This window comes from Jaculus jaculus, chromosome 2 (genome assembly GCF_020740685.1).
Source record: "Jaculus jaculus isolate mJacJac1 chromosome 2, mJacJac1.mat.Y.cur, whole genome shotgun sequence".
In the NCBI taxonomy this organism is placed as follows: domain Eukaryota; kingdom Metazoa; phylum Chordata; class Mammalia; order Rodentia; family Dipodidae; genus Jaculus; species Jaculus jaculus.
In genome coordinates, this window is record NC_059103.1 from 141,570,235 (window position 1) to 141,582,360 (window position 12,126).

The following is a 12,126-nucleotide window of genomic DNA, read 5'->3' on the forward strand; positions in this document are numbered from 1 at the left end:
CATTTGGACATAAGTCAGATTAATAATCTTAATAAAATCTCTTATAAAAATTTACATGCTAGCACTAGGGAGCTCGTTCACTTTGAAAAGAGCTTGCCTGTGTAGCATGAGGACCTAAATTCAATCCCTATATAAAATGTCAGACAAGGTAACCTGTGCCTGTAATCCTAGTGCTGGGAGTTGGAGACAGGAGGACCCCTGGGCCTTGCTGGCCAGCTTCCAGCCAGTGAGAGTCTGTCTCAAAGGTGGTTGACAGCATTCTGGAGGAGGACAATGGGAGTTGTCTCTGGCCTCTACATGCATGCACACCCACGCATGCGCAAATCTACACACAACATGAATAAAGACCATAACTGAAAACAAGCACCCATGTTTTACTCCCTACCATATGTACTCATTAATCTACCATTAGAAAATATGCTTTAAAAGCAGAACATTTATGAAATTTATTGGTACCTTATATATTTACTAATTTTCTTTCCAACCAATAACATCTCTTTAAATAGACATAAATCAGTGCAAAATTCTTTCTAGGTGCTTGTAAAAAAAAAAAAAGTCTCATAGTCATACAGTCAAAAGGGCTTGAAGGAGCAGGGAAAGTAGTGAACAATAAATAGCAAATAACACCAGCAGTGTTCCATGGGCTCAAGGGCAGGTGTGTGCATGCACGTGTATAAACTGCAGGCAGGCTTCCTCAGCACTCCATGTAGAACAAGCTACAATCCTCAAGTCAGTGGGTTATTATCACCAGGCCATGTCATAGATGGTCAGTTCAATCACTTTGTGTGCACTAGAGAGCAGCTGAACTCTTCTATGCTAAAAGACTGATAATAATGCATAGAATTTATATAATCACACACATATAAAATATATATAATTTCCTCTGATAAAGTTCCTGTGTGTCGAAAAATCACTTTTTGCAATAAATTTCCCAAGCAATCCACTTCCTGGAGAGAAGGATAGAATCACTGTCCCCTACCAAACAGCAAGACCCTCTCAGAACACCTACCTTTTCCCTCCCTAGTTTTAGAAGATTTTAAAAATAAAATTACCATTATAATTTTTCCAAAAATCTCTTGACCAAGTGGCACTGCATGTGTGATCTCTTGAGCCTCTTAGCGGAGGTTACTTATTCCCTACCAACAGGTTTTCAGAAAGGATGAGCAGTATTTCAAATGCAACCTGAAACTCACTGCCTCCCAAAGTGAAGACTTCAACCAGAGACTACTCAAGGATGCTGCTCTCATAAAGTAAAAACATTCTAACACAGGAGAGGATGATGGTGAAAATAGCACTCCCTCTTCACAATGTCACCACTCTCTTCAACCACCAGGCAAGAGAACAGATTCAGTGGAACTGCTGCCCCCTCAAACATTAAACCCATGCCTAATGAATAGTTCTAACATAGCATTATAAATAGATGTATCAGATAGTCCTTTTCAAAAAAAATAATTATTTCAATGGTTTCTAAACAAAGTTGAGGGGGAAAAAAAAAAAAAAAAACCTTGGGACTAATGGAAATCATTCTGCCTGATTGTTTTCATGTAGACCACACAGCAGCGGAACTGAAGTTAAGACTGAAGTTTGCACTTTTCTGCCAGTTGGTTTGGGTTAGAGGACTTAGCTGATGCTAATACATTCCGACACAAGCCTGCATTTCTCTTTTCTCTCTATACCACCAGCCACCTAGTTGATGTTCATGCTCTCCAGAACAACTACAGTGCCACAGCTTTAGGGCAGTCAGCAGTTCGCTACCAGGGCAGGCCCGAACATTTTGATACAGTTGTCCACATCACATATTACTTCCCTGCAAAAGACCTGACTCAGTGCCTGGATCATATCAAGCAATCCTCCTGTCTCATTCTTGGCTACACTGATCCCCACTAGAATGCTTGCCACCAGCTCAAATACCATATGTTGGGCAAAAGGTTAGAATTTGGTACAGTGGAAATCAGTTGTGTAATGTGCCTGCTATATGTCAAATTTCAAAACAAACAAACAAAAAAAAAAAAACCCTGCATTTTTATATGGCTCAGGAGGTACAGGCACTTGCTTGCAATGGCTGACAGCCGGGGTTCAATTCTCCAGTACTCATGTAAAGCCAGATGCACAAAATGGCACATGTTCCTGGGGTTCATTTGCAGTGGCAGGAGGCCCTGGCATGCCCATCCATCTTCTCTCTCACTCTCTCATAAATAAATAATTTTTTGAATGTGTATATGTGTGTGGACCTGCATATGTATATGCATGTACGTGTGTGCAGGCACATGCAGGCATAGGCCAGAGGACGACCCTTAATGTTGTTCCTAAGGCACTTCTCCACTGGCTGCTCACAGAAATCTTGCTATGTCTATCTCCCAAGCACTGGGATCACATGTGTTGGCTACCATGCTCACAATTTTACATGTCTACTTGTGCTCAAACACAGGGCATGCCAGGGCCTTGAGCTGCTGCAAAGGAACCCCAGATGCTTGCACCCCTTTTGTGTATCTGGCTTTATGCGGGTACTAGGAAATCAAACTCAGGTCATTAGGTTTTGCAGGTAAGCCCCTTAACTGCTGAGCCATCTCTCCAGCTTGTATCATATTTTTGATAGATATTTAATTCTTTATTTTTTTATTTTAATTTTTATTTATTTACTTAGTTGACAGAGATAGAGAGAGAGCAAGAAAGAGAGAAAGAATGGGCCAGGGCTCCCAGCCACTACAAATGAATCCCAGATGCATTCCCCCCTGGTGCATCTGGCTAACATGGGTCCTGGGGAATCGAACCAGGGTCCTTTGGCTTTACAGGCAAACACCTTAATCACTAAGCCATCCCTCCAGCCTGATAGTTAATTGTTTTAAGCAATTCTGCGAGTGGGTCTCAGAATACACTTACAAAGTCCCACGTTAGGGATTATCTTCTATTCTCCCATGTAAAAAATGAATCTAGAGCATGTAGGAAGTTTCCAAGTTACAAAGTAAGTGATATAAATGAGACAATTTGAGGTGTTGTACTCCTAGGCTCAAGACCAAAGCTTGAAGTTAAGTAGGACTTTGCAAACCTTAGAACTATAGCAGGGCAGCTAAGGCAGTGTCATGGGCCGGGGTTTGATTACAAAGAACACCTTGCCCGTTCATGCCCTGCAAGAGTCTCAGGGACAAGTCTACTGCACTAAAGACAGGTGGTAGTGATTACCAAATCTAAGATCTATGATTCTGTAGACTGAAATGCACAAGCACGCTGGGCGTGGTGGTGCACACCATTAATCCCAGTACTCGGGAAGCTGAGGTAGGAGGATTACTGGGTGTTTGAGGCCAGCCTGAGACTACGTGGTGAATTCCAAGTCAGCCTGGGCTACAGAGAGACCCTACCTCAAAAAAAAAAAAAAAAAATGAACAAATGTATACATAAATAAATAAATTGAAGTGTATAGTTACTTTGTGAAAAATGACCTATAACAAAACTATCTCTATTCCTGTTCTAAAATCTCCATCTCTGTATAATTAAGCTTAATCAAATGTAACTCTTACCCTCTTCGGGCACTCTAATTATACTTGAAATCCATTAAAACTAGGCAAAAAGAATAGAAAGGAAAGAAAGATGATACTTTTTTTTTCTCTTAGGTCCCAAGTTCATTGCCTTTTGCCATTGTTCAAATATAGCCATCCATACACTAAGGACTAAAGACACTCAGTGTGTCCAGTTTGTAAAAAGGCTCTCTGTTAAGGAGAAGAGGCTGTCCATAGAGTATCGCAATATTCATGATTGTATCTGGTACTGGAACTGAATACTTGGATTACCAGGGACCTAGTGCTAAAAAGACCAGTGATCTATTGTGATGTAAATTAGTTTCAGAAGGAAAGCCAAAAAGAACAGACTACTTCTGGATTTGTTGTGGCCAAGTACACACCAACTGGAGAGATGTTGGGTCATGATTTGCAGAGACATTTAGCATACCAATAACTGGGGACTAACTCCACAATGCACGACCCATTTACATCAACAAGGAGGGTCTAATGGGAGGGGGTAGATCATCGATGAGCCTAAACAATGGTACCAAACTGCCTGTATTTGATGAAAAGAAAACTAATAAATCAAATTTAAAGAAAAAAAAAAGACAGGAGTAATTTCTAGCCACAGAAATTTTATACATTCCATCTCACCTGCATGACCACACATATCAACAGGTTGCAGATGACATAGCAGAGACTCTCTCAAAGGCTTTAAATTGAAAGACATACATGCTGAATGTTTTCTGTCTGAGATACTTAAAATGACATCTGATGACAGCTATCCCATTTGTCTAAAAAGCAAAATCTATGAGTGGTCTGTTCTCTAAATAATGGTAGGACTACCTCCTCCATACTTTTTTGTCAGTCTATTAGAAAATAGGAATTTTTGTTGCCTATTGTCCATGACCATATTTCTCTATGACTTTAGGTTTCCAACCTGCCATCTGTCTCTGAAGGAACTACTCATATTCATCCTTGAAAACATTCACAGATTCTTCCTCTTTGTCCCTTTTGTCTCTTAGAACTCTATATAATTTCTTTACTTGGCCATGCACTCCAGACCTTACCCCGGGTAAGTGCTATGTCTGGCAAATCCAAAACCCTAACTGCTGTCAGATGTTCTAAACTTTAATCATACTAATTATCTTATACACATGATTTTTTTAAGTTATCTACATTAGAGGAATATATCAGATGCATAAAATGTTATGTGAAGGAACGAGTGTGAGCTAGCAACTGAAACTATACACAGCAGCAACAGTAGCAACAGCCATGTTCTATTTCTGTTGGGCTGAACAACCCTTCTCTCTGGTCCCAGAGAGAAATACCACGAAGCTGTGTCAAACACAGACTTAAAGAAGCTGCTTTGGAATTCCCAATCTAGTTTTGCCGCCAACAGTATGAACATGGAGCCAGTTACTCAACTGTGTGTGTCACAGCCTCAAGTGTTACAAGATCAAATATGCACATATGAAGATTAAGAAAGGGTAATTATAAGTAATCCAGTTCTGTGCTAGGTTCAGAGTTTATGCTTTGATACTCACTTTATTCTTTTAATTTTTATTTAATTTTGAAGAATCAAAGCATTTTTCTTTTTCAGTCCTGGAATTGAGCCCAAGACTTCATGCATGTTAGACTGCATCCCCACCTCAAGAAGCATTTCTTAAGGTATAGGAAAAAAATGGATCAAAATCTATCATGAGCTCTACATTAAAGTTAAGCTTCCCCTAAAACAGAAAATGAGAGGGTTCTAAAGTGAAGTAACTTGTCTAAATCAACAAGAGAACCACTCCTTAGGAGATCCCAAATCAAATAAAGGTAAATTGGAAATAACTCAAGAAGCCAGGACTACATCATGGTTATATTAAGAAAACTGAGGTCGTGGTCATTATGATCAGTGGTTAAACAGGGTCAAAAGGCAGTGTGACCAAGAATTCCAGAAGAAAATGTGGCCATCTCTCTTTAGTACTCTTTATCACAAACTGGCCCATGAAAATGATAAACACTGCATTCTCTGACATAAAAGAATACTTAAGTATCAGACCACTGTGGCTTGGTGACCTCAGCTATGAACATCACTCAATGAATTCACTGTACCATGATTCTACATTTGTCAAACATATATCCACTTATACATTAAAATTAAATGTTGTGATCATGTAACTAAATTTCCAAGAAGATGATAGGCCAATCAAAGCAGACAAGTGCACCATCCATTTGATTAGTGGTAATTTCCCCATAAAGAAAGAGAACAACAAGCAACTTCATCTCCACCATCTTCTGGACTGAGTGCCAGTCTGTGGTATGCCAGATTTGCTCAGGAACACAATGAAAATGTATAAGCATGGGCACTAGAAAGTCATCTTCAATCACATCTGAGCTCATCTCACAACTTTCTGTTGGTTGGCATAAACTTGATTTTCCACTCAATTTTTTCACCATCCCTCCACTGCTCTTCTCTTCTGCCTCAATGAAATCATGTACCTTCATTCAATTTCAATCATGAAATGGATGTGCTATACCACTGACTAGAAATACCACCACTTTTTCATCTCTTGCTTGTGCTAGGGCTTGTTTTTTCTGTTGTTGTTGTTGTTGCAGTTGTAGTTGTTTGTTTTGACTTTTTCAAGATGGGGTCCCACTCTGGCACAAGTTGACCTAGAACTTACCCTGCAGTTTACAGGCTGGCCTTGAATTCACACCGATCCTCCGACCTCTGCCTCCTGAGTACTGGGATGAAAGGTGTGGCTTGATTTTTTTTTCTCAATGCTCATCAGAATATCTGTCTTTAGAACTCCTCCCCATTCTGGCTTTATCATCCTCATGTGTCTAGTGTGGAGACCAGAGCAATCCTGACTAATTCCCACTCTTCATGCTGCTTAGTCTCATTTTCTAAACATGGTTTATTTTTTCAAAAGTGAATCTCAGCATGGGCAATCTCTCCCTGCCTGCTCTTCTGGATGAAGGAGCAAGATAGAATAAGTCACAATTCACATGTGAGTGGGGTCCCCTTTCCCCTGAGCCCTCCCATTGTCGACAGCCTCTCTTTTCCATCTCTTGTCAACTATCTGAAATGTCTCCATTGAAATTTTTCACTTGCCTCGATCCTCAAGTCACACTTCACTCCTCATCCTCGTTTCCTTACCAAAGACTTTATGAATAATACTGAAACTGTATTAAACCACTAGGTTCCTGTAACATAAAAAAAAGCTTGTTTTTCTGTTTCTTTTCAGTTGGTATATTCTTTCCTTTGTCAGTGCTTAATTTGTACACCTAAGCCTGCATTGTTTGTGCTTCTTCCAGCCTCCTTTGCAATGGTATTTGTTACTTTATTTCTCAGTATATTTAACCAATCCATCTCCAGAAGTTCTCTCTTCTACCTAGAGACACACATAAGATCTCCTCATCTTTCATTTTTAGTGCTTGGAATTGAACACTGGGCCCTGACATATTGGATATATGTGCTTTATCCCTAGCCCATCTCCTCTTTTTTCAAATCTTATTTAATTGTCTTTCAATCTTGATACTTTAACCTTCAAGGGTCCTGAACATTTGTCTTCAAATTCTCATCAACTACTCTCCCTTTAACCCAACAAATCATCCTTATGTGTACTTTGTTTCACTAAGAGGCCCTTTTAAATGACCAGTTCTTTCAGAATTAGTTTCAAGTCTTCTGAAGGACAGGTTTTCCTCGACATTTTTCTCATCTTTGATTGATTCAACATAACAGTAATTCCCTTTTCTGCCACATATGGTTCCTGTCCTCAAGGTTCTCCTCTTTTGCCTAGTCTTGTGGTTTCATAACTCCATCACCACTTCACCTGTCTGAATTTTCTTTCACAATATTTTCTTTCTTGCCATAGTTTTAAATATTTCATTTATTTGTTTATTTGAGAGGACACAGAGGGGCAGATAGAGAGACAGAGAATGGGCCTTCCAGGGCCTCTAGCCACTGCACATGAACTCCAGACACATGCACCACCTAGTACATCTGGCATTATGTAGGTTCTGGGGAAACCGAACCTTGATCTTTTGGCTTTGTTGGCAAGCACCTTAACTGCTAAGCCATCTCTCCAGCCCCACCATAATATTTTCAATGACCTTTATGTAGATGACTCCCAAATTTCCAACCACATATATATCTTTTTTATAGAAACCAATCCTCATATCCAAGTAATATAATGTCCTTGCCTGGTTGAAGTCCCACTCAACCTGCCTAAATACAAAAGTACCACCTTATCCCTCTGCAGGGGTCACCTCTTCCTGACTTAATGTTATCAATCACAATGATTGAATGTTTCCTTTTCACCTGATTTCTTCTGCCTCCATTTTCTTTAGCTCCCACTGCCACATGCTCTACTTTGGATCATGAGTGTGCCCTAAAAATTCATGTGGTGAATTCATAGTCCCCAGTGTGGTGTTATGGGAGCTTATGCAATCTTTACAAGGTGGGACATAACAGGAGGTCTTCTGATCACAGAGGTGTGCCCTTTAAGGGCATGGTGGGAGCCCAGCCTGTTCTTCATCTCTTCACGTCCCAGCCATGGGGTGAATAGTTTTGCTCTGCCACAGCTATGTTGCACAGTCACTTCCTCTGCAGCGGCTTGAAAGCCCTGAGTCAGGGCTGGGGAATGAGCCCACAGGCAGAGTAGTAAAAACCTGTCCATCTGACCACAGATTGGACATCCAAAGTAGAGCCCATCAGCCTTTCCTCTTTATAATCTCATTACCTCAAGTGTTTGCTATAGTGAGAGAAAACTTACACAATTAGTCTATAACTTCTACCACTCTCATCTTTTACATCTTCCTTTTCAATTTGACTGTCACTATTCTAATTACCTCCTACCTCTTCCCTTATCAAAGTAGATTAACAGCTGGGCATGGTGGCTCACACTTTTAATGTCAGCTTTTGGGAGGCTGTAGTAAGAGGGTTGCTGTGAATTTGAGGCCATCCTGGGCTACAGAGTGAGCTCCAGGTCAGCCTGGGATAGAGTAATACCCTGTCTCAAAACAAAAAACAAAACAAAACAAAAAGTAGGTAGATTGACCTTTTGGCCCCTACTTTCTCTACTTTAGGCAAATTTTGTCCTCCATGGCAACCCAGATTTTCACAGCACCCCTGATACTGCGGTCTTCAGCAGCCTCACCTCATGCACCTAGTGAAGTTTCTATTCCTCATTACATAGTAGAGCATTACACAACTCAGTCTCTTCTAAGTATTCTGGCTTCCCTGGGTGACATGAGAATGCCCATTCAGAGCCATGTGTTCATATGCACAATTAAAGTGGTCAGTGAGCCCACAAATCTAGTCTTTCCAGTCAGTGCCTTGTATTCTGTCCAATGGCATGCACAGTTTCCATAAGACTAAGTCATTTACATTAAGTTTCAATTTAAGTCCCACTTGTTAAATCCTCAATCTACCAATTGGGGATGCTTTTCCTTAAACTTTTTAACTGTGTCTGTATACCTTCTTTAGAAGACATATTCTAGCATAGTTGGTTGCATGCCTTACAATCTTTTAACACTCTAGGATATAACAATGTTTATAGCAAGAGAAACATTTTGAAATTATTGTAACATTACACAATTAGCTCAATGCCTGGCTCACAGAACTCAGTGTTTTTTGAAGGAATAAATAAAGATAAAAAGGTATAACCTACCTGAAAAGCAGATTAAAATTAACTTGCATCATTTGATACAATGCAATTAAAAGTGCTGTTCAAATCTAAGATGACTTTAGTTTCTCTCAAATCACCACTCTGTGAACTTGTGCACAGATTCGTGCAGTAAATCTCATTGATGAGACATGTGTAAAACAGTTGTGTATTTTTAACAAAGTACTATTTGAAGAGAATTAGCATAAAATAATATCCTCAGGATATTTGTATATTTAGAGACCACCCTTCTAGTCTCACTAAGAAGAGAAGTAAATAAATTATCATGGGTTTGATAATAATTCACAGAGCATGACGAACTGAAGGCAAATATTGAATATTGCTGCAAATCAGCCTTCAAAGAGCCCTTTGTAGAGAAGCTCTGTGCAGGAGGCTATGGAGATCACAGGAGAAAAGCACAGCCATGTACTGTGACAGTTCAGATTCAAAGACAGCAACACTCAGAAAATGAAGGAGTCATTTTGTCAAACCATAAGGCAAAAATGACAATACACACTTTTAAAAATTGTGTCAACTAGCTCTAAAAAGAGCAAGCAATACCAAAGTGATAATGGATAAGAATAAATAAATTTTGTATGTAAAAAATGAAAATAGAAACTATTTCTAAATTTATATTTATGTGATACCTTACTTTAAAAATAAACTTTAAGTAAGTAGATATTCAATTTTGGTCTTTATCAAAAAGTATATGCATGTATGAATTGATTGTTTTGTTATTAGTTAAGTCCTACTTAGAAAATGAGGTCTCTCTTTGTGTTTGGATTGGCACAATAGATGAATATTTGTCCAAATATTATATCAATCTTCAAACAGGGTAGAAAAACATTTACCTCCAGAATTATATGGCCTGGACACCCTCATGAAAAGCAAAATAACACTATATTTGAATTTACAAGTATAAACTCCATTAGGGTTTGAATATAAATTGTCTTCTACAGGCTCATGTGTTGGGACTGGGATGCCAGGTGAAGGGATTTGGGGAAGAGATCACATATTGGGAAGAGCTCTAATCAACAGATTAACCCTGTGGTAGAATTGTAATAATGTCACTTGGTTATTGGGCAGTACTGAAAAGGTGCACCCTAGGTGGGAGAAACAGATCTGGGGCATGCCCTGGAAAGAGCCATTACCTGGCTCTTCTCTGTTTCCTGACCACCATGAACATGGAGCCAAAACTGACTACAAACTGAAACCTCTGAGACTGTGAGCCTAAATAAATGTCTATTTTTCAGCTATTTATGATAAACATTCTATCACAACAACAAAAAGCTAATCAACACATACAGTCAACAAGAAATAATACTAAAGTCAATTTTAAAACCTGGTGTTCACAGGAAATACAATTACACTAGCTCAGTTTCCCAAAGCATGACTCTAGATAGATTATATGAGTCTGCATACTGTAGCTCACCTCTCCTCCATTCCAAAGTACCCTTGGAACTGGTGTCAAGTTAGTACCTGAAACACTTTCACCATATCAGCCCCTAGTTACAAATATTCACTGGCTTCTGTGACTGGCTCCAGGATGAAATCCAAATTCCTCAGCATGATGTTCAGGGTCCTCCACATTTTGGCTCCCGCTAACTCCTCCAGCCTTATCTCCTATCAATTCCTTCTTCAGCTCAATTGGTCCCCTCACAGTCTCCCAAACTATCTTACCTTTGTTAATATTGTTCCTTCATTTAAAAAGCATTCCATCTCGTCTCAACCTATTCAAATCTACCCATTTCCCAACACCAGGCTCAGATTCCACCTCCTCCTTGAAGCCTAGCCAGGCCTTCACAAGTTGAAGAGCTCTCTTTCTTCTTACCTCTAAGAGCACTTTTGTTTGGATCAGTGGCTTCTAACCTTCTTGAGAATGAAACTCTTTTTCTTTTTTTTTCTTTTTGTTTTTAAATGTTCATAGCAGCACCTTTAAAAATATTTTATTTATTTATTTGAAAGAGAAAGAGATAGAGAAAGATGGAGAGAGAAAGAGAGAGAGAGAGAGAGAGAGAGAGAGAGAGAGAGAGAGAGAATGGGTGCACCACTGCAAATGAACTCCAGATGCATGTGCCAACTTGCGCATCTGGCTAATGTAGGTACTAGGGAATCTAGCCTCGAACTGGGGTCCTTAGGCTTCATAGGGAAGTGCTTAACAACAAAGCCATTTCTCCAGCCCCTGAAACTCTTAACTCCAAACTATTTCAGAACTCAAATGAAAGACTGTGTCTAATCTGTTGATGAAGAAAGTCCATAATGAGATAAATGTATTATGAAACTATAGATCCAAGTTTTGGGTTTTAGTAAGCATCAATATCTACATGAAAAGTTGTGTGTATGCATGCAGGTAATTTACTCATCAGATACAAATCTTTTTGCTCGAATAAATTTCCTAGGGGTGGGAGATGGTTCAGTAGGGAAAGTGCTTACAAGCAAGCATAAGGACTCAACCAGGTAAGATGAGTGTGGTGGCACCTGCCTGTAATCCCAGCCCTGGGAGGTAGAGACTGGAAGATCCCTAGAGTTTACATGCCAGCCAGTCTATCTGAATCAGTGAGCTTTAGGTTCTCAAAAAGTATGATAGAAAGTAGTGAGAAGGGGATCAAAAGTCAACCTCTGGGCTTCATATGCTTGCACAGACATGTGCACAAGAGCCCTGCATACACATTACCCACACATGTACATACACACATACATACATATATTCATAACACATACACACTTCAAAATATAAAATAAAAAACAAGGAATTTGTTGACCTGTGGTACTATTTTTCTACCTCCTAGGGACCTGTAAGTTGTACACTGAAGGTCTTAGCTTTCACAATTTACTTGGAATATCATTGCATTTTAATTTAGCCAGATGGTCAAAAGTCTTATCTCTTCCATTCTAGCTTAATTTAAGGCAGGGGCCATCTCATATTCTTTATCTATTTTCTAGAGTCCTGCAGAGCTCTTTGTGCATAGTAAAAA

The 12,126-nt window shown here is 39.5% G+C and overlaps 1 protein-coding gene across 12 annotated transcripts in view; it reads right to left on the reverse strand.

Moving 5' to 3' along the window:
- Eya1 (EYA transcriptional coactivator and phosphatase 1) overlaps window positions 1-12,126 on the reverse strand; it is a 331,367-nt gene that overhangs the window by 133,448 nt on the left and 185,793 nt on the right. The window lies entirely within an intron of this gene.